The following is a 23,632-nucleotide window of genomic DNA, read 5'->3' as shown; positions in this document are numbered from 1 at the left end:
GCATAATTAACCTTTGAACAGCTGCACTTCATTATCTGTTTTTATGCCTGCGCAGCTGTTCCTGCCTTTCCAAGATCCTGTGCACACGGGGATTCAAGATAGGGCTATTCATGATGTCTTCCCCTTCGGAGTCCAAGGACCCTCTATCTGGGGGACTAGCTGGTGGGCTGGCTGCATCCATTCCCCTGTCTGTCTCTTCCTCCTCACTGCCTTCCACTGCTTGTGATTCAGCTTCACTGTCTAAGGCAGCTGGCAACCAGACTGGTCTTCTATAAACAGAGGACTCCCACTGCTTCACATCAAAATCCCCAGCTACAGGAGCTGGCCTAGAGCCAACCACTAGGGAACAGCGTCAATGCTAGAAGGGAATGAGGTTCGCAGGGGGGACGAGAAGGAAGAAGAAATATATTGTGAGTTTCTTGCTGTTCTCAGAGCTTGGGGTTGTTTTGTGGGAGACGTTTCATGATCCAATTAAGTAACATCATCAGTTCCAGAAGGGTGGGGGGTTGCAGAGTACAGAAGGAGGAGGACCCCACAATTGTTCACAGATTGATTGATGGCTCCTAAAGACACCCATTCCCCCCAATAAGCGGACAATTTAAATATTATTGAAAGCTCATTTATTTCAGAGAAGGAGGCATCGATAAACCCAGATAAACATTCTTTCTCCAATATCCCCATCCCAAAACCTTTCCATCTTTTTGCCCGAAGAGTTTCAGTTGTGGAAAGAAAGGAAAGAGGAAAAGAATGGAAAGCAGACCCACAAAGGTCCCCATTCACACCAACTGATAACTAAACAAAACTTGGGCTGTGCGTTTTTGGATCTTACATCAGCGGTCTCCAGAACCCGGAGGGAAGACAGAAGAGGAGGTTGTCCAAAAAGCAGATGAAATGAAAGAACAGAAGGAAAGGGAAGGGAAGTGGAGGAGAGGAAAGGAAGCAAAGGGAAGAGGGGAGGGGAAGGGAAGAGAAGAGAAAGGACAGAAGGAAAGGAAAGGAAAGGAAGGAAGGGAAAAGGAAAGGAAAGAGAGGAGAGGAAGGGAAAGGAAAAGAAAGGAAAGAAAAGGAAGGAAAAGAGGGAGAAAGGAAAACAAAGAAAAGGAAAAAGGAAAGGAAAGTAAGGGGAGGAGAGGAGAGGAAAGAAAAGAAAGAAAAGGGAAAGGAAAGGTGGGAGAAAGGAAAGGGAAAGCGGATAGATAGATAGATAGGGAGGAGAGGAGAGGAAGGGAAAGGAAAAGAAAAGAAAAAGGAAAGAAGGGAGATAGGAAAAGAAAAGAAAGGAAGGAGAAGAGAGGAGGGAAAGAAATAAAAGGAAAGGAGGGAGAAAGGAAAGGAAAAAGAGAAGGGAAAGGGAAATGAAAGGAGGACAGTAGAGAATGGAAGCAAACGGGAGGAAAGGACAGAACCAGGATTGACCACAGGGCTGCCCTGTTGCATGGAAAGAGAATCCCGGACAATCCCCCACGGAGGTGGGAGCGAACTTGGCAACCCAGACGGGTCTCTCTTCCTGTGACTGACTTGCCAGCCGCGTGGGGGGGGGGGGGTGTGTGTGACAGGAATACACACATGTCCAAGGATCTACATGCATCTCTCCCGCCGGTCCAGCTGTTACCGAAGAGAAGAGGGACGAGAGGGTCATCCCAAAAGCCAAGGTTCCCCAAAACAATTGACCTCAGTGTTTATTTTTAAGCTTTTTGAATATTCCCGACACACTAGGCCTTTTTGAGAAAAAATTTGATTTTTTGGCACTTTCTGGGATGACATAGGCCCCTCGATTCTCCACGATATTCTCCACCTTCACCATCAGCTCATGGACCTGCTCATCCTGCTCGTCTCCCTTGGCCTTATTGTTGAACCCACAGAAACGTTGCTGGCAGTTGTCTAACAGGGTATGCAGATTTTTGTTGGTGGCCCCCTCGAGGTACTTCGCCAGGGATTCCCCCTCCCAGATCCTCTTTGTAGGTGAACAGGAGGATTGTGTGATTGGTGGACTCATCCCCAAAGATTTTCTGGATGCGCTTGGCAGCCGCCGTGTCTTCAACCCCGAACCGTCCCACCTGGATCACCAAAACAAAGGCGTGGAGACCTGATCGACACATCTCACGGCACTTTTCCAGCTCCTCTTCCAGGGATTTCCCCAACTCATCGGAATCGAAAAGGGCTGGCGTGTCAATGACTGAAATTGACTTCTCCTTCCAGGTTCCCTGCACCCTTTGGACATGCTTGGTGGTGGTGTTGGCCATCAAGATGGACTTGAACGCGTCTGTGCGGAGTATGGTGTTACCCGTAGCACTCTTCCCAGCGCCCGACTTTCCGACCAGGATCAGCCGCCGTTCTTTGTCCTCCCCTGTGAGTTTAGAAGACGATGTTAGAAAAAGGAATTGAGATAAAGAGGTGATAGACAATAGAGAGATAGAGATACAGGCAATAGATGCAGATAGATAGATAGATAGATAGATAGATAGATAGATAGATAGATAGATAGATAGATAGATAGAGGTAGATAGATAGATAGATAGATAGATAGATAGATAGATAGATAGATAGAGGTAGATAGATAGATAGATAGATAGATAGATAGATAGATAGATAGATAGATAGACAGACCCCGAAAAAATAGTAACATATGAACAAATTTTAGACCAACAAGAAGATCTGATACCTAAACAAACCCTTGAGGAAAAAGGAATAGACCTGGAATGGTCGACCTACCTACAAATTCGATCCAAATTTAAAGAAGACAAAACTAAATACGGCTTCCAAAACAACACTTTCTTAGATAAGATTCTTTTAGGCACTGACAAAAAAACAATTTCCAGAATATATGACTTTTTACTCACGATACGGCCGACGAAGAAGTGATAGGAACGATGATATCTTGGTCTCAAAAGTTTGGATATTCCATAAATTTAGCAGAATGGGAAAAATTTGGAACACAAACTAACTCTGGCAACATCATACAAGGAAAATCTATATAAAATGTTTTACCATTGGCATCTCCCCTCGGCACGACTCAACAAAATGTACCCAAACGTTTCACCGCTTTGTTAGAAATTCAAAAGGGAAACAGGAGCCTACTACCATTTATAGTGGACTTGCCCAGTTGCTAAAATTTTTTGATGCAAAATCAAAAGCTATCTAGAGCAAATTGTGGCACAGACAAATCCTCTTAAAACCTGGACTTTTCCTTCTTGGTATTGCAAGGCAGAAATTTAAAAACGAAGATAAATACTTAATCCTCCATATTATAATGGCAGCAAGATTACTACATGCACAAAATTGGAAAGCAGAACTTTAAGCTTCATAATTAAGGTCCTTGAGTGTGCAGAAATGACTAAAATGACTTTGGAACTATAGGAAAAAGATAAATCCGAATTTTACAAAATAGGGGAAAGTTGGTACAAATGGATCACACAGAAAAAATACATTATAAAGCTAATAGAATAGTAAAACCAGACACTTCTTCTTTTCTTACCCAAACATAATAAAAATATAGAAACACTGCACCATAAATCGATGGAACATAAAACCCCTAAAAATAAACTCGTACCTTCCTCAAAAATACCCAAAATGAATACAAATATGGTGTACAGAACTAAAGAAAATAAATACACAATTCCACATACTAGACATCAATACCTAACATCAGGAACTGAGCGATAATCAACAATATAGTTGACAAATTATGTCTTTACTACTGAACTTTTAATATGCTCTAAGCGGATTTGTCTGTCTATTTTTCCTCATCTCTTTCTTTTCTTCTTTGTATATTTTGACTGTTTTTATATGTAGAAATTTAATAAAGATTATTTTTTTAAAAGATACTACAGATTGATAGATAAGATAGATAGATAGATAGATAGATAGATAGATAGATAGATAGATAGATAGACAGACAGACAGACAGATAGATAGATGTACAAAGTTGGTTTGTAAGAGAAGGGTTATGGGACACTATTGTAACTCCACCTGCAGATGGGGATCCAGCTCAAAACAATTTTGAATGAGAAAGCCAAGGCCACATCGATGTTAACTATTGAAGAAGTGCAGCTTCTTAATGTAAGACCGACAGAAAATGCCTGTGAAACTTGGCAAAGATTAAACTTGGCCAAAAATGCCGGATAATCCAGACTCTTGCTTGCCCACTTCCCGCTTCGGCTCTCTCGCTTGCTCTCCCATGTCGCTCCTCAGCTCTCTCGCCCGCTCACCTGCTTCCCTCCTCAGCACTCTCGCTCGTTTGCTCGCTTCTCTCCTCAGCACTCTCGCTCGCACACTTCTCTCCTTGACTCTATTGCTGGCTCACCCGCTTCCCTCCTTGGCTCCCTTGCTCGCTACCTTCCCTCCTCGGCTCTCTCACTCGCTCACCCGCTTCCCTCCTCAGTTCTCTCGCTTGCTTTGTCCACTTCCCTCCTCTGCTCTATCGCTTGCTTGCCTGCTTCTTTCCTCTGCTCTCACTCGCTCACTCGCCCACATCACTCCTCGGCTCTCTTGCTCGCTTGCCTGCTTCCCTCCTCAGCTCTCTCTCTCACTCGCCCACTTTCCTCCTCTGCTCTCTCACCTGCTCGCCTGCTTCCATCCTTGGCTCTCTCCATCCCTCGCTCGCTTCGTTCCTCAGCTCTCTTGCTTGACTGCTAGGCTCCTCGGCTCTCACTCACTCAGCCACCCACTTCGCTCTTCGGCACTCTCACTTGCTCGCTTGCTTCACTCCTCAGCACTCTCGCTCACCAGCTTCACTTCTTGGCTCTATTGCTCACTCGCCCACGTCCCTCTCTCGCTTGCTTGCCTGCTTCCCTCCTTGGTTCTCTCGCTCGCTTGCCTGCTTCTATCCTCAGCTTTCTAACTCCCTCGCTCGCTTCGCTCCTCAGCTCTCTCGCTTGCCTGCTTCACTCCTTGGCTCTTGCTAGCTTGCCCACTTCCCTCCTTGGCACTCTCACTCGTTCGCTCACTTTGCTCCTTGGCACTCTCGCAGGCCATCTTCGCTCCTTGGCTCTCCCGCTCCCTTGCCTGCTCCCCTCGTCTCTCTCACTTGCTCGCCCACTTCCCTCCTCAGCTCCCTCGCTCGCTTGTCCGCTTCAATCCTCCTGGCTTGCTTCCCTGTTGCAGCTGCCATATTTTGGGGCCTGTCTGGGGCAATCCCTACAGCTCCCTTATCATCTATCTGGTTGTCACCAGAGAGGGAAAGATGGAAAAAAAGGGGTCATCCAAAAAGCGGAGGAACCAGCTTCCCAGAAATGATCTACCTCAATATTTATTTTTGATCATTTTGATCTTTTCCCCCAAACTAAGTACAGTGGTACCTCTACTTACGAACTTAATTCGTTCGGTGACCAGGTTCTTAAGTAGAAAAGTTTGTAAGAAACAATTTTTCCCATAGGAATCAATATAAAAACAAATAATGTGCGCAATTGAGGAAACCACAGGGAGGGTGGAGGCCCTCTTTCCTCCCAGGAGATTCCTAGAAAGGCCCCACGGAGGCTTCTCCCTGCCTTTTCCTGTTACAGTTTCAGAGGCTCGGATTTGTAAGTGGAAAATGGTTCTTGAGAAGAGGCAAAAAAATCTTGAACACCCGGTTCTTATCTAGGAAAGTTTGTAAGAGTGGTGTTCTTAGGTAGAGGTACCACTGCATTTTTGAGAGAGGATTAGATTTTTCTGCACCTTCTGGGATGACAAAGGGCTTCCCTTGATTCTCCATGATGATATTCTCCACCTTTTCCATCAGTGCATCGACCTGCTCATCTCGCTTGACTCCCTCGGCCTTGTTGTTGAACCCACAGAAGCGTCTGCGACAGCTGTCCAACAGGGTGTGCAGATTTTTGTTGGTGGCTTCCTCGAGGTACTTTGCCAGGGATTCCCCTCCTAGTTCCTCTTTGCGGTGTGAACAGGAGGATCATGTGATTGGTGGACTCATCCCCCAAAATTTTCCGGATGCGCTCGGCAACCGCCATGTCTTCGGCCATGAAGCACCTCACCTGGATCACCAAAAGGATGGCATGGAGACCCGATCGACACAGCTGACGGCACTTTTCCAGCTCCTCTTCCAGGGATTTCTCCAACTCATCGGAATCGAAAAGAGCTGGTGTGTCAATGACCGAAATTAACTTCCCATTCCAGGTCCCCTGCTCCTTTTGGACCTTTACGGTGGTGGTGTTAGCTGTCAAGGTGGACTTGAATGCCTCTGTGCAGAGTATGGTGTTGCCCCGTAGCGCTCTTCCCGACCCCCGACCTTCCAACCAGGATCAGCCGGAATTCTGAATAGTCCCCTGCGGGTTTGGAATAGTCTACGGAGAGGGGCGGTATACAAATTTAATAAATAATAATAAATAATAAATAATAATAATAATGGCGTTACAAAAAGGACTCAGATAGATGGATGGATGGATGGATGAAGAGAGAGAGAGATGATAGAGAAATGGAGATAGATAGATGATAGACAATAGAGATAGTGAGATAGAGATAAATAGATGATAGACTGATAGATAGATAATAGATGATAGACAATACAGAAATAGATAGATGGATGATAAATAGTGATAGAGATGGATAGATAGATTGATATGGATAGAGTGAGAGCAAGAGAGAATGATAGATAGATAGATAGATAGATAGATAGATAGATGATAGACAAGAGTTAGAGATAGATGGTAGGCAATAAAGAAACAGAAATAGAGATGGATGATAAACGGATGGATGGGTCCCTTCCAGCTCTCTGATTCTATATCGATCTGCTTGAGCAATGTGTTCAACTAGATGACCTCCAGGGTCCCTTCCAGCTCTCTGATATGGGTCTTCTGCTTGAGTAGGGGCAGGACTAGACCTCCAGGGCCCTTACCAGCTTGCTGATTCTGTAAGGGTTGGAGTAGGAGCTGTATTCTCCAACAAGGCCAAGGTGGCAGACCTTTATTTCCCTGTGCCTATTATTCTAGGAAATTAAAACCTCCCGAACAGAACTATACCATTTGGGAAAAGGAACTTTTAACCATCAAGACTGCTTTTGAAACCTGGCGACATCACCTGGAAGGAGCCCATCACAAAGTACAGGTCAGAACTGACCACAAAACCTTGGAATTTCTCCAAACTGCCAGGAAGCTAAGCCAGTGACAAATCCGATGGTCCTTCTTCTTTGCCAGATTTGACTTCCGTATTACCTACATTTGTAAGTGGGACAATACACAAGCGGACGCACTCTCTCGCAAACCTGAATACACCAACAACCACGAACCTGCGCCGCTTCATACCATTCTGCCTTTAGCGTCGATCGCAGCCGCCCACACTGCGGTAGATGTTCGCGAAAGAATTTGGGAAGTGCAATGCCAAAACTCCTTTGTCACTCAAAGGAAACAAGATCTAGAACCTGATTCTCCATGGACCATCGCTGAGGACTTGCTCCGCTACCGTGACCTGCTCTACGTTCCTGCAGGTCCACTCCGAGGTCTCATCCTCAACCAGTGTCACGATAATCCTGCTGCTGGCCATTTTGGCCTCTTCAAAACCCTACGCCTCATTTCTCATACCTTTTGGTGGCCCAGACTCTGCCATGATGTCAGTACCTACATTAACTCATGTATCCGTTGTCACCAAGCCAAAGCCACCGCCGGACCCCCTCTGGGATTATTGCAACCTTTACCTACACCTGAAAGACCCTGGGGTACCATTTCTATAGACTTCCTCACCTGCTTACCTGTTTTCCAAGGGTTCACTGCTATATTTGTAGTAGTGGACATGTTAACCAAGATGGCTCATTTCATCGCGTGTCGTCAAATTCCTACAGCCAAAATCACAGCTATTTATCCAAAACATCTTCCGTATTCCATGGATTACCCGACAACATCGTCTCCGATTGCAGTCCACAATTCACCGCCCAGTTTTGGAAAGAACTCATGACCTCTCTCCAAGTCTAGATTTCCCTGGCATCTACCCATCACCCCCAAACCGATGGGGGCACCGAAAAAGTTATTGGCATCCTGTAACAATACCTTCGTTGTTTTTTTCACGACAGACAAAACGATTGGTCCAAATATATCTCTGTAGCTGAGTTCGCCTTTAATAACTCTGAACATACCTCTACGCAGACCACACCGTTTTGCACCACCTACGGGTTCCATCCCCGCTTGTTTCTGCTCACTCCTGCTGATTTGCAGTTTCCACGTGCTGGTGATTTTCTCAATGAGTTACGTGCCGTTCACCAACTCGTCCAACGTTCCTTAACTCAAGCCCAAGAAGACTACAAACGCTTTGCCAACCGTTCCCGCAGAGACACTCCCCCATTAACTGTTGGCGATCAAGTTTGGCTTTCTACCAAATACCTTTCTTCTGAACCTCACCGCAAGCTGGATCAACGTTTCATTGGGCCTTTCCCTGTTGAAAAGGTCATCAATCCTGTCACATACCACTTGACTCTACCTTCTTCCATGTGGGTGCATCCCGTTTTTCATCGCTCACTATTGCTGCCAGTCTCCCCTGACTCTCCACTTCGGGCCCCACTCCCGGGCCCTGCTGGTCCTGCTCCCTCCCATCCAGACACCACCCTTCGCATTCCACTACAACGCTTGGACATTACTAGCATCCGCGACTCTCGTTGGCTCAACGACAGTCTCCAATACCAGGTGGAATGGTCTGGAGGCGGGCCTGACTCCACTGTTTGGATGGATGTTCATGACATTGATGCTCTTGCTTTGATTGTTAATTTTCATGTTCATTTCCCTGATAATCCTTGAATTCCGGAAAAGCAGAGAAAAATGGAGTTTCTTTATTCATGAAATAATGCATTTAATAAGAGTTATTTGTAATTGCTAAATTTCTACCAGAAACCAGAACAACCTCCATGGTCCCTTCCAGCTCTCTGATTCTATATGGGTCTCCTGTTTGAGCAGGGGGCTGGACTAGATAACCTCCAGGGACCATTACCTTCTTTTGCGGCTTCGGCTCCGTGGTTCTCCGTGGGCCCCTGAAAGAGAACCAGGAAGCAGGTCAGACAGGAGACTTGAGGAAGGGGTTGGACTACAGGACCTCTGAGGTCCCTTCTGGCTCTACCCTGATTGATTGATTGATTGATTGATTGATTGATTGATTGATTGAATAGCAGAGATGCAGTGCAAGGTTTGGTAGGGGTTGGGAAGGGAGAGAGAGAGAAAGAAAGAAAGAAAGAAAGAAAGAAAGAAAGGAGAGTAAAAAAGGAGAGAAAGGAAGGAAAGAGAAGAAAGAAAGAAGAAAGGAAGGAAGGATAGTAAGAAAGAAGGAAGGAAGGAAAAATGATGGATGGAAAGAAAGAAAGAAACTAAGAAAGAAGAAGGAAGGGAGGGGAAGAAAGCAAGAAAAAAGGAAGGAAAAGAAAGAAAGCAAGAGGAAGGAAGGAAGGAGATTAAAACAGAAGGAAGGAGAAAGAAAGGATGGAAAGAAAGAAACTAAGAAAAAAGTAGGAAGGAAAGGAAGGAAGGAACAGGAAGGAAGCGAGGAAGGAGAGTAAAAAAGTAGGGAAGAAAGGATGGAGAAAAAAGAAACTAAGAAAGAAGGAAGGAGAAAAGGAAAGAAAGAAAGAAAGAGGGTAGGAGGGAGGAAGAAAAGAGAAAAGGAGGATAAGGAAGGAAGGATGGAATGAAGGAAGGAAAGAAAGAAAGGGAAGAAGGAATTAACACAAGGAGGGAAGGAAGAATGGAAAAGAGGGGGAGGGAAGGAAGGAAAAGGGGGAGGGAAGAAAATGAAAGGTAGGCAAAAGGAGGAATGGGAAGGAGGAAAGAAAGAAAAGGGTTACGGTTACCGAAGGGAGGAGAAAAAAAAGATGGAAAGAAAGAAAGAATAAGAAAAAAGAAGGAAGGGAAGAAAGAAAGAAAGATGGAGGGAGGGAGGAAAAGTGTGGAAGGGAGGGAGAGAGAAAGAGAGAGTGGGGAAGGAGAGAAGAAACAAGAATCCCATCAATTTTTGCCCCGGGGAAATTTGCAATATTATTATTGTTGCTGTTGTTGTTATTGTTATTTATTAGATTTGTATGCCGCCCCTCTCCGAAGATTCGGAGCGGCTCACAAGAAACAGTACAAATCCAATACATTAAAACAATTTAAAACCCTTAATATAAAAAACAATCATACATCTCATACAGACCATACATAAAGCAGAACGGCCCAGGGGAATCAGTTTCCCTATGCCTGATGACAGAGGTGGGTTTTGAGGAGTTTGTGAAAGACAAGGAGGGTGGGGGCAGTCCTAATCTCCAGGGGGAGTTGATTCCAGAGGGTCGGGGCCGCCACAGAGAAGGCTCGTCCCCTGGGCCCCGGTAGACAACATTGTTTTGTTGATGGGACCCGGAGAAGGCCAACTCTGTGGGACCTAACCGGTCACTGGGATTCATGCGGCACAAGGTGGTCCCGGAGATATTCTGGTCCCATGCCATGAAGGGCTTTATATAATACAGTGGTACCTCAAGATACGAACCCCTCGTCTTACGAACAACCCGAGATACGAACCCGGGGTTCTTAAAAATTTTGCCTCTTCTTACGAACTTTTTTCATGTTACGAACCCCAAACCCGAACTTCCGGGTTCGGCGTTCGCCCAGCTGTCACCTTTTAAAACAGCCGGGGGGCTTCCCAGCAGCCTCCCGAAGCCGAACCCGGATGTTCAGGTTTGGCGTTCGGCTTCGGGAGGCTGCTGGGAAGCCCCCCGGCTGTTTTAAAAGGTGACAGCCGGGCGGCGGGACTTCTCGGCGGCGGTGGCAGGTTGGTAAGACGGAAAATGTTCGGGTTCGGGAGGCCACTTTGGGTTTTTGTCTGGGAGGGAGGGCAGGAGGTCCGGCGCTGGGGGAGGGAGTCAGGAAGGTCCTCCTGCTCCCCCCCCAGCGAAAAACACAAAGACGGTCTGCCGCCGCATGACAGGCAGGGCGGAGCAGCCTGGAGCAAAGGGAGTCTGAAACCACCGGCGGCTTCAGCTTCCCATTGCTCCGCGGGCGGCGGCAGACCGCCTTTGTATTTTTGGCTGGGGGGGAGAAGCAGGAGGCGCAGGATTGGGCCGGCCGAGCGAGACGGGGCGGGCAGCGAGACGGGGCGGGCAGCGATTGGGGGCGGCGGCGGTGGCGGCGATGCTGTGTCCGACTTGGAGCTGGTGGCGCCCGACGCAGCGGGCAACATTGTCGGCTGCTCCGGGCCACTCCCAGAAGCGGCCATGGGAGGGCAAGCTGCCTCAGGGAGGAGGAGGATCGGGCGGGACCAGGTGGGGGCTGGAATTTCTCCACTGGGAAGAAGCGGCGATGGATTTTATTTATTTATTTATTATTTAGATTTGTATGCTGCCCCTCTCCGAGGACTTGGGGCAGCTCCTCCGTCTACCTCTGTCGGCTGCTCCGGGCCACGGGGGCGAGGATGAAAGGGCGGAAGGTGTGCTCGGCTCTGCCGCTCCAGCCCCTTTCGATCGGCGCGGGAGGCAGGAGAGAACCGGGCGACCGGAGGAGCAGCGCCCCTCACCCCTGTGGCCCGGAGCAGCCGACAGAGGTAGACGGATGATCCATTGCCGCTTCTTCCCAACGGAGAAATTCCAGCCCCCACCTGGTCCCGCCCGATCCTCCTCCCTGAGGCAGCTCGCCCTCCCATGGCTGCTTCCTTCACCCTCCATCGCAAGCCCTCGCCACCGCAGCCAACGCGCGCTGCGATCTTCCGGGCCGGCCAGGCTCAGTGACGGAAGGCAGCCGCTTGGCCTGGGATGCTCGGCCGAAAGGAGCCGGGCTTGATCCGCTGAGCCTGGCCGGCCCGGAAGATGGCAGCACGTGTTGCCTGCGCCGGCGAGGGAAGCCAAGCCGGCAGCAACATCGCCGCCGCTTGGCTTCCTTCGCCGGCGCAGGTAACACGCGCTGCCATCTTCCGGGCCAGCCAGGCTCAGTGACGGAAGATGGCAGCGCGTGTTGCCTGCACCGGCGAGGGAAGCCAAGCCGGCCAGGCTCAGCGGATCAAGCCCGGCTCCTTTCGGCCCAGCATCCCGGGCCAAGCGGCTGCCTTCCGTCACTGAGCCTGGCTGGCCCGGAAGATCGTAGCGCGCATTGGCTGCGGCGGCGGCGACGTTGCTGCCGGCTTGGCTTCCCTCGCCGGCGCAGCCAACGCGCGCTACGACCTTCCGGGCCAGCCAGGCTCAGTGACGGAAGGCAGCTGCTTGGCCCGGGATGCTGGGCCGAAAGGAGCCGGGCTTGATCCGCTGAGCCTGGCCAGCCCTGTAGATGGCAGCACGTGTTGCCTGCGCCGGCGAGGGTATCCAAGCCGGCCAGGCTCAGCGGATCAAGCCCGGCGCCTTTCGGCCCAGCATCCCGGGCCAAGAGGCTGCCTTCCGTCACTGAGCCTGGCTGGCTCAAAAGATCATAGCGCGCGTTGGCTGTGGCGGCGGCGACGTTGCTGCCGGCTTGGCTTCCCTCGCCGGCGCAGCCAACGCACGCTACGATCTTCTGGGCCAGCCAGGCTCAGTGACGGAAGGCAGCCGCTTGGCCCGGGATGCTGGGCCGAAAGGAGCCGGGCTTGATCCGCTGAGCTTCTTCCCAACGGAGAAATTCCAGCCCCCACCTGGTCCCGCCCGATCCTCCTCCCTGAGGCAGCTCGCCCTCCCATGGCCGCTTCCTCCACCCTCCAGCGCAAGCCCTCGCCACCGCAGCCAACGCGCGCTGCGATCTTCCGGGCCGGCCAGGCTCAGTGACGGAAGGCAGCCGCTTGGCCCGGGATGCTCGGCCGAAAGGAGCCGGGCTTGATCCGCTGAGCCTGGCCGGCCCGGAAGATGGCAGCGCGTGTTGCCTGCGCCGGCGAGGGAAGCCAAGCCGGCAGCAATGTCGCCGCCGCTTGGCTTCCTTCGCCGGCGCAGGCAACACGCGCTGCCATCTTCCGGGCCAGCCAGGCTCAGTGACGGAAGATGGCAGCGCGTGTTGCCTGCGCCGGCGAGGGAAGCCAAGCCAGCGGATCAAGCGCCGGCTTGGCTTCCCTCGCCGGCGCAGCCAACGCGCGCTACGATCTTCCGGGCCAGCCAGGCTCAGTGACGGAAGGCAACCGCTTGGCCCGGGATGCTGGGCCAAAAGGAGCCGGGCTTGATCCGCTGAGCTGATGTTCCCCGGTGTGTCGGGCGCCGCCAGCCCCGAGTCGGACGCACCCTCGCCGCTGCGCCCAGCCGCTGCCCGCCCCATCCTAGCCGGAGCCTGAGCCGGTCGGTCGCGCCTCCTCGCCCGCCCGCCCGCCCGCCCAGGATGCAAACATGAAAAACGTGGAGGCTGGTGAACAATGGCCAGAACTTTCGGCTTCTGGGTGGATGGGAGGAGCTAAGCGGTGGGAGGAATCAATGCCGCTGGGCTGGTAACATCTCCCCAATGTAAAAAGTCGCTGGGCTGGCTTAGCTCCCCCTTTCCAGCCCGAGGCCGAAAGAAAAACGCGGAGGCTGCAGGAATCGGGATGTGTGGAAGAGGTCTGCGGGAGAACTGGAGGGACCCCAGCCCACGCCTGCTGCTTGCTCTCCCGGAAAGACCCCAGCCCACACCTTCGGGAGCTTCCCAGCCGGGTCCCTTCCATGGGGCAGTGGCCAGGGCTCCCCCCAGTTCTCCCGCTGACCCTTTCCACACACGCACACCATCCCCACCCTCCGCGCCGCCGGTTGGCTGTCATCTTCTAAAGAAGCAAGAAGAGGTGGTGGAGGAAGGCGCCCAGCTCCTCCTCCTCTTCTTGCTTCTTTAGAAGATGACAGCTGGCCGGCGGTACGGAGAATGTGGCCCGGAGGCTGGGAGGGAGGCGGAATACAGGAGGAGGAGGAGGAGGGAGGCCAGGAGGGGGAAGGAGGGAGGGAGGAAATCAGAGAAGACGCACGTACAAACCGCCCGTGCGTTTCCCTCCCTTCCCTTCCAGTCATTGCAAGCCGGACAGTAACAGTTGACTTTTCCCTTAATCCACCCACGAGGCTCCCTCCGGGCAGCCTGCGCTGTCTCCCCCCGTCTCCCCCCCCTTCACCCACACCCGAACAAAATCCGAATGCCGGCGGAAATGAGGCAAAAGGGGTGAATTTTGAGCTTGCACGGATTAATCGCTTTTCCATTGATTCCTATGGGAAACTTTGTTTCGTGTTACGAACTTTTCACCTTACGAACCTCCTCCTGGCACCAATTAAGTTTGTATCATGAGGTATTACTGTAATAATAAGCCAGTGAAAGTTGTCCCAGTGGTACTTGGCACGCTGGGCGCAGTGCCAAAGGATCTCAGCGGACATTTGACAAAATCTCCATCTGTCAATTGCAAAAGGCCGCTTTACGAGGCCATAAAGGAGGAGGAGGAGGCAACACAACAAAGAGAAGCCATAAAGGAGGAGGCAACACAACAAAGAGAAGCCATAAAAGCTGATTTGGCAGAATTTAAAGTGGAGATGGCCCAAATGAAAGCTGATATGGGCGAGATGAAAGACCAGATAAAGCAGATCCAACAAACACTCCAAGAAAGTGATGACCGAGTTAAAAAAGTTGAAGAACAAGCTGATAAAAATGAGAAAAGAATGGATTATCTTGAAGGGAGAGCCGATGAGAGATACAGAAGATATGATGAATCTATTATCCAGCTGGAGATGCAACGAGCTTCGTACGGACTTCGATTTCAGAATATAAAAGAGGAAAAAGATGAAGACTTAAAAGTGACTATGGCGGAAATTATTGGAGCTATACTTCAAGAGGACCCCATAGCTTTACAGAGAGAAATCGATGAAGTATACAGAATCTCGAATAGCTATATCCGTCGGCACAACCTCCCAAGAGAGATACATATCAAGTTTACAAGAAAGGCGTTACGAGACGAGATACTTCATCATTCAAGAAACTCCCCGCCCCAACGACAAGGAGTAGAAATAAAGATACTAAAGCAAGTTCCAAGAAGCGTCAGAGAAAACAGAAGAGATTATCACTTTCTAACTAAAATTTTGATCAAAGAAAACATCACTTACCGTTGGCTTATTCCACAAGGCCTTTCTCTGACATGGCGTTCTACAAGGTACAAACTGGAAAACGTAGATCAAGCCATGTACTTTCTTGAACAGAGTGGTATTGGCCACTCCGACCACGCAAGTAAGCAACAAGTGGTCCAACTACAACTAGCTCAACAGCAACCAGGGGAAAAATTACCAACTCAGCAAGAAGAAAACCTGGGGGCAACTGCTCAAGTAATAGAGCAGGACCAAGGCGCTAGAAGAGTTCAACCTCAGCGAGAAACCAAAAAACCCATTAAATGACAATGAATAAAGACTTAAAAATCTTTTCCGTAAATGTTAATGGACTTAACGAACCAAGAAAAAGGAAGCAAATTTTCTCTAAAATTAGAAATCAAAATGTTCAGATCGCAATACTACAAGAAGTTCATATTAAAAAAGATAACCAAAAATTACTGTTGAATCCCAAAATTGGAAAAATGTATGCTGCATTAGCAGACCAAAAAAAAAGAGGCGTAGTGATGTATGTTAAGAATTCTATAAATTCCAAACAAATATATAAGGATAAAGAGGGTAGGATACTGATTGTACAAGTAGATATTGAACCTAGACCTCTAGTGGTTGTTTCTATTTATGCTCCCAATGAAGACCAAATGACATTTTATAAAAATTTACACCAAATAATAATAGATTTAGCTATTGATAATATATTGATAATAGGTGACTTCAATGCTATTGCGAATAGACAATTAGACCACTCAGGAGGGGGAAGTAATAAAAAAAGGGGGAAAGGTAAAAAAACAAGAAGAAATTTGTTACCTAGCACTTTTCAAAAAATGAAAGCGGAATTATTACTAAGCGACATTTGGAGGGAAAGACACCCTCATAAAAGGCAATTTACCTTTTACTCCAATCCTCACAAAATTTGGACGAGAATTGACATGTTATGGGCACCAAAAACGGTGGCAGAACAAATAAGAGAGGTCGAGATAGACGTTAATACATGGGCTGATCACAACCCAATAGTGGTCTATATGACGACGAATAATAAACAGAACAATTGGCGGATGAACAGGTATATATTAAATGATAAGAAATATAAGGATTGGATCGAAAAGGAATTAAAAATATTTTTTGAAATTAATAAAACATCAGACACTACTCCACAGAATTTATGGGATACAGTCAAAGCATATATAAGAGGTTTAACAATATCCTATACAGCAAAACACAATAAGGAAAAGAAATTAGAGTACTTACAATTAACAAACGAACTAAAACAATTAGAATCATTATCGCAGCAACACATTAAGAACAGAGATCTAAAGACAGAAATAAATGTAATTAAACATAAAATTAGAGTTATAGAACAAAACCAATTAACTGAAAAGATCAAAAGAGCAAAGCAACAATATTTTGAACATGCAAATAAACCTGGCAGATGGTTAGCGTATAAACTTAGAAAACAGAGTCAATCAAAATTAATCCAAAAATTAGAAGATAAAGACGGCAAAGTAAAATATGATACAAAAGGTAAGGCAGACATTGTGTATAATTTTTATAAAGATCTCTATGCCAAAGATAATGTTAGTGAAGATGAAGTTTTTAACTATTTAGAGGCTTCAAATTTACCACAAATAACAGAAGATCAACAGGCCACTATGGATGGACCAATAACAATGGAGGAACTCTTAATAACAATTAAAAAACAGAAAAATAACAAGGCCACAGGCCCAGATGCCATACCTGCAGAATGGTACAAGATAGACAACGAAATAATAAGAAACCATATGTTAGAAATTTTTAATTTATGTAGACTTGAGGGAAAAATCCCCAAATCTTGGTCAGAATCACTGACAACTTTAATACATAAACAGGGTACAGAACCAGAAAAAATTAAAAACTATAGGCCTATATCATTATTAAATGTAGACTATAAGATTTTTATTGCCATTTACGCAGAGAGACTTAAAAGAGTCATAAACGGAATAATACACCAAGACCAAAATGGGTTTCTTCCAGGGAGACAAATTAAAAATAATATTAGAACTGTAATAAATATACTAGAGTACTATGAACAACACTCAGATAAGACGGCATCTCTAATGTTCCTGGACGCTCAAAAGGCCTTCGACAACGTTAATTGGATATTTATAAAAATGCAATTAAATAAAATGAGATTTGGCCCAAAATTTGTTAACCTAATAGACACCATATATTCAAAACAAACAACGAATATAATATTGAATAACAGTCAATTACCAATACTTGACATAAACAAGGGGGCTCGCCAAGGATGCCCTTTATCACCATTGTTATTTATTATGACCCTTGAAACCTTATTAATTAAAATAAGAGCGGACCCTAAAATAAAAGGTTTAACCGTAGGAGATGAAACCTACAAACTCCAGGCCTTTGCAGACGATCTAATGTTTATAATGGAAGAACCGACTATAACAGTTCCTACCTTACTACAAACCATTGAACAATATGGAAACGTAGCAGGTCTAAAGATAAATAAAAGCAAAACACATTACTTGACCAAAAATAATGAATAAAACACTAGAAACTAAACTAGAAAGCATTTCTGGAATAAAGACTGTAAAAAAGGTAAAATATTTAGGAATAAATTTAACAGCGAAAACAATAACATTAAAAAATGATAATTATATGAAATTATTAGCAGAAATTAAAAAAGACTTAGCAATGTGGAATAATTTGAAAATATCTTTCTTAGGAAGAATTGCAACAATTAAGATGAACATTTTACCCAAGGTCTTATTTCTTTTTCAGGTAATACCAATAAACCCAGGGGGTATCTTTTTAAAAACTTTAACAAACTTAGTTAAAAAATTTATATGGCAAGGTAAAAAAGCAAGGATAAAAATGAATTGTTTAGAAGATATTAAAGAAAGAGGAGGATTTGGCCTTCCAAATTGGAAACTATATTATCAGGCTGCTGCATTAACATGGCTTAGAGATTGGATAATCTTAGATAACAAAAGAACACTTGACCTAGAAGGACATGATTTAATGCTTGGATGGCACGCATTTTTATGGTATGATAAAGACAAAAACCATTCATATTTTAAAAGACATACATTAAGGAAATACTTATTAGAAGTATGGAAAGACATAAAGAAGAATCATTTCTTAAGCATTCCAGATTGGTTAGCTCCTTTAGAAGCAATAACGCATCCAAAGTCTATAAAGGACAAGAAAATAACTTATAGATATAAAGAACTATTAAATGACCAGATGAAGCTCAAATCTAGAATTGAACTACAAGAAGAAGGGATAATAATAGATTGGTGGCACTATGCCCAGATCCGATCTAGATATCAGAAGGACAAAACTCTTTATATTTTTAATAAAAGTAAGAATCCTTTAACTACTTTAATAATCGCTAATTCAACAAAAATGATAGGGAAAATATATAAATTACTTATTGCTCATAAAAATATAGAGTTGACTTTAAAAGATACTATGATAAGATGGTGTAGAAATATTGGTAAGGAAATAGATATAGACACATGGGAGAAGGTGTGGATTAATAATTGGAAAATGACTAAATCAGTTTCCCTAAAAGAAAACCAAATCAAAATGTTTTATAGATGGCATCTCCCACCAAATAGGATAGCAAAAATGTTTCCCAAAACATCCCCAATATGCTGGAAATGTAAGAAGGATATAGGAACTTACTATCATCAATGGTGGACATGTGGCAAAGCAAAAATATATTGGAAGATGATTGAAAAAATATTAAAAGAAATAATAAAACAAGATATAGATTATACCCCGGAATTGTACTTACTAGGTGTCACAAATCAGATCTATAAGAAAGAAGTTTTTTACTTAATTATACACATATTAACTGCGGCTAGAATAATATATGCGCAAAACTGGAAAGGGGAGGAAATCCCCAAGGAAGAAGAGGTTATAGCTAAGATATTAGATTGCGCTGAAATGGATATGATGACAAGAAGATTAAACGATCAAGAGGATACTAAATTTTATGAAACATGGAACAATGTTTATAAATGGATAGATAAGAAAAAATAAGATATATCTATAGTTGTTGTTATTTTTTTTTGTATTAGTTTTTACCTAGGTGATAATAATATTAATATTAGTTTAAAAGGATTTTTTAATGATTATGATATAGTAGTGTATGTATAAATATAAGCAACATACTAAGAATTTCGAAGTATAACAATTGAATTTAGTTTTACTGTTTGGACTGAAGGTTTGATGTTACTTTACTATAGTAATTAGGATTATATTAAATGTATTTTTTTTTTCTGGTAATTATGATACACTAATCCTAACTAACACCCATATTAAGATTTGCAAAACTTTAACTCAAATTTATTAACCTTTTTCCTTTTTTTATATAATAGTTAACATATATTTAACTATGTATTCTTTTTCTATATTTGAATGTATACTTTCATAAGAAGCGGGGGAAATACACCCCCACTTTATGTTCATTGTTTGTATGTATTTGTTTGTTTTTTATGAAAAATAATAAAAAAATTGAAAAAAAAAAAAAAAAAGCAAAAGGCCGCTTTACTAGGATTGGCAAACATAATTCGTCGCTACACCACACAGTCCTAGGTGCTTGGAAAGTGCCCGACTGGTGATGAAATACAAAATCCAGCATAGTGATCTCATTTGCTGTGTTATACTGACATAATAATAATAATAATAATAATAATAATAATAATAATAATAATAATAATAATAATAATTGTATGCCCCCCTTCTCTGAATTGGTGTCTGGCCTTCCCAAACCTCCTTCACTGCCCCCCACCCTGACCCTGACCCTAGCCCTAACCCTAAACCTAGACTTAATCCTAACCCTAGACTAAACCCTAAACCCTAACCCTAGACTAAACCATAACCCTAGACTTAACCCTAACACTAACCCTAGACTAAACACTAAACCCTAACCCTAACCCTAGACTAAACTATAACCCTAGATTTAATCCTAACCCTAACACTAACCCTAGACTTAACCCTACCCCTAGACCAGTGATGGTGAACCTTTTTTTCTTCGGGTGCCAAAAGCATTTGTGCATGTGCTATCGTGCATGCGTGAGTGCCCACACTCACAATTCAATGCCAGGGAATGGTGAAAATGGCCTCCCCCGGAGGCCCTCTGGAGATTTGAAACAGCCCATTTCCCAAACGCCGGTTTTTCGCCCTCCCCAGGCTCCAGAGGCAAATATGCCCTCCACCATCCTTGTGGAGACATTCTGGAAGCCGAAAATGCCATTCCATGGCCTCTGGACGAGCCCAAAACCAGCTGGCTGGCATGCACATACAATTGGAGCTGAGCTAGGGTAATGGCTCGCGTGCCATAAATTTGTCATCACTGCCTATACTTAACCCTAACCCTAGACTTGACCCTAACCAAAACCCTAAACCTAACCCTAACCCTAGACTTACCCCTTGCCAGAAATTAAAAATCCCTACGTAATATCATAATGCAGAAAGTAGGCCTCAGGTAAGAATGCTGAGTCATTCAGAGGCAGTTGAGCATGCAGCAACCTAGAAATTATGTGAAAAGTATTTAACTAGGCAAGAGCTCCCTGCTTTCTCTCTCTCTCTGTTCGCTGTTAGCTGTGTACTGTTGCTGTTTGTGGAAGTATGCTTTGTAACGCTGTAAAAGTCGGTTTCTGTGCGTTATTGAACTAAGACAGTTGTAGCAAGTAAACTAGTAAGATACTAGTTTATTGTATGTATAGTACAGACAGCAGTAATAGTAGTAATATAAAGAAGTAAATATATTTTCCCACAACTTCCTACTGCTGCTGTGTTTCATTGAAGACTTCAACTCCATTTCTACTGGTCTGTGGCTGGTTGGGTTGGTGGGCGGGCTGGACTGGACTGGTTTGCTTCTTGGGCACAAACAGACTATTTTCCGCAAATGCAAGCTCTGATATCCCTAACCCTAACCCTAGACTTAACCCTAACCTTAGACCTAACGTTAACCTTAACCCTAACCCTAACTCTAACCCTAACCCTAGACCTAATGCTAATCCTAACCCTAGACCTAATCCTAATCCTAACCTAGACTTAACCCTAACCCTAGACCTAATGCTAACCTTAACCCTACCCCTAACCCTAGATTTAACACGGACCCTAACCCTAATCCTAGACCTAACACTAATACTAATCCTAGACCTAATCCTAATCTAGATTTAACCCTAACCCTAATCCTAACCCTAGACCTAACCTTAACCCCAACCCTAACCCTAGACTTAACCCTAAACCTAACACTAACCATAACCCTAGACCTAACACTAACCCTAACACTAACCATAACCCTAGACCTAATCCTAACTAACCCTAGACCTAATCCTAACCCTAGACTTAACCCTAGATTTAACATGGACCCTAACCCTAGACCTAACCTTAACCCCAACCCTAACCCTAGACTTAACCCTAACCCTAACCCTAACCATAACCCTAGACCTAACCCTAACCCTAACACTAACCATAACCCTAGACCTAATCCTAACTAACCCTAGACCTAATCCTAACCCTAGACTTAACCCTAACCCTAACCCTACCCCTAACCCTAGATTTAACATGGACCCTAACCCTAGACCTAATTCTAACCCTAACCCTAACCCAGACTTAACCCTAGACCTAACCCTAACCATAACCCTAACTCTAGACCTAATCCTAATCCTAACCCTAGATTTAACACTAGATTTAACCCTAACCTTAACTCTAACCCTAGATTTATCCCTAACCCTAAAACTAACTCCAACTCTAACCTTCCCATTTCCCCCTTCCTCCGCCCCCCCCCCCAAAGTCCTGCCCCATTCCTAGCCACAACTTCGCAACCTCCGGACCCAAAGCAAGAATCCTCGGCGGCCCTATGCTCCCACCCTCGAGCCAAAGGAGGGGAGGGTGTTTCCTTTTTTCAGGGGGGGGGAGGTACCTCCGCATACCTGGCCCGGGGCTCCTCCCATCGCCGAGGCCATCCAGTTGATCTCCTGGGATCCCTTCGGCTCCTCCTCCTCCGCCGGCTGCATAAGGCTAGAAGGAGGGGGAAAAAAAACAACGATCCGGCAAAGAGCCTCGGTCCGCAGTGGCTAGAGCGCAGCGCCGCGGGCTCCTTCGGCTGACCGCTGGCTGGAGTTCGACGGTTCGGATCTCCTCACAGGCTCAAGGTTGATTCAGCCCTCTGTCCTTTGCGGTAGAGCAGTCTAAATGCTATTGCTAAATCCGGCGTGTGTGTGTGTGTGTAGGAAGTGGATCTACCCCCTCAGGGGGCCTCTGAACGGGAAAGGCAGAGCGATCTAGTGGCGGCAGACCCCCTTTGGCTTTGGAGGGAGGAAGGGAAGGAGAAAGAAAGGAGAGGAAAGGAGAAAAAGAAAAGGAAAGGAGAGAGGAAAGAAAGAAGAGGGAAGGGACAAAAGGAAAGGGAAAGGAAAGGAAAAAGAGGAAAGGAGAAATGAAAGAAAAGAAAAGGGAGGGAGAGAAAGGAATGATAAAGGAAAGGGAAAAAGGGAAGGAAAGGAGAGAGGAAAGGAAAAAGGAAAGGTGAAAGGTAAGGAAAGAAAAGGGAAGGGAAGAAGAGAGGGAAAAAGGGAAGAGGAAGGAATGAGAGAGGAAAGAAAAGGAAAGGAGAGAGGAAAGGAAGAAGAGGAAAGGAAAAAGGAAGGGAAGGAGAGAGGAAATGAAAAAGAGGAAAGGAGAAAGGCGATGAAAGAAAAGGAAAGGCAAAAAAGGAAGGCGAGAGTAAAGGAGAGAAGGACGGGAGGGAAAGAAGGAAGGAAGGAATGGAAAGAAGTGGAGGGAGGGAAGGAAGGAATGGAGGAAGAAGGAAGGAAAGGGAAGGACAGAAGGGAAGAAAGGAAAGGAAGGAGGGAGGTGGGCGATCCCCCTCCCGGAGATCTTAACTACAAAGAGTGGGGGGTGGGACTTGGGAGGGTCTCAGACTGTTGGGATAGCCCCTCCCTCGCCCCTTTCTTCCTTCTATCCCCCCTTTCCTTCCTCCCCCCCCCCAAAAAAATCCCCCAGACGCACCCCCCTCCCTGCACCTTACCTTCGTCTCCGGGATCCGCGCAAATGCGGGAAGAGAAAACGTTGCGCGCTTCGGGGCGGGCGAGCAAAGGGCTCCTGCTTTGGGGGGGGGAAGCGAAAGCGAAATTGCCGGACGATGTTCCTCCCCCCCAGAGAAGAAAGTGAGGCGTGCGGGCTTAAGAGGCGGCTGGAAGGCTTCGGCGCCTTGTGGTGGGGGGGAGAAACTTCCCCTTTCTTGGCTCGGGCGGGGCTGCCGTGAGGGGGAGGGGGCTTGAGGGGGAAGGGCTGAGGAAGGGGGAGGGCGGGGTTAACACACATACCCGCAAGATTTCCTTCCTCGCGGCGCGGGGTGGTGGTGTTTGTCCCTGAGAGCGGATCTGGGCGGGGCGAGCCAAGGGGGGTGGGAGGGGGGTGGGATTAGACAGATTACTAGTGTTGGAAGGGTCATCTAGCCCACCCCACCGGCGCTCAAGCAGAAGGGGGGAAGGAAAGGGAAGAGAAAGAAGGAAAGGGAGGGAAGGAAGGAAGGAGAAAGGAAGGAAGGAGAAAGAGGAAAGAGGGGAGGAAGGAAGGAAAAAGAAAGGGAAAGAAGAAAGGAGAAAGGGAGGAGAAAGGGGAAGAAAAGGGGAAGGAAGGAGGAAGGAAGAAAGGAGGAAGGAAACAAATGAAAGAAGGGAAAGAAAG

At 46.2% G+C, this 23,632-nt stretch overlaps 1 pseudogene; it reads right to left on the bottom strand.

Annotated features, from left to right (window-relative positions):
• Window positions 1-603: 603 nt before the first annotated feature.
• Window positions 604-23,302, bottom strand: LOC139160094 (GTPase IMAP family member 8-like; annotated as a pseudogene).
• Window positions 23,303-23,632: the final 330 nt, after the last annotated feature.

Source organism: Erythrolamprus reginae, chromosome 2 (genome assembly GCF_031021105.1).
Source record: "Erythrolamprus reginae isolate rEryReg1 chromosome 2, rEryReg1.hap1, whole genome shotgun sequence".
Taxonomy (NCBI): Eukaryota; Metazoa; Chordata; class Lepidosauria; order Squamata; family Dipsadidae; genus Erythrolamprus; species Erythrolamprus reginae.
This window is presented reverse-complemented; position numbering and strand designations above follow the sequence as displayed.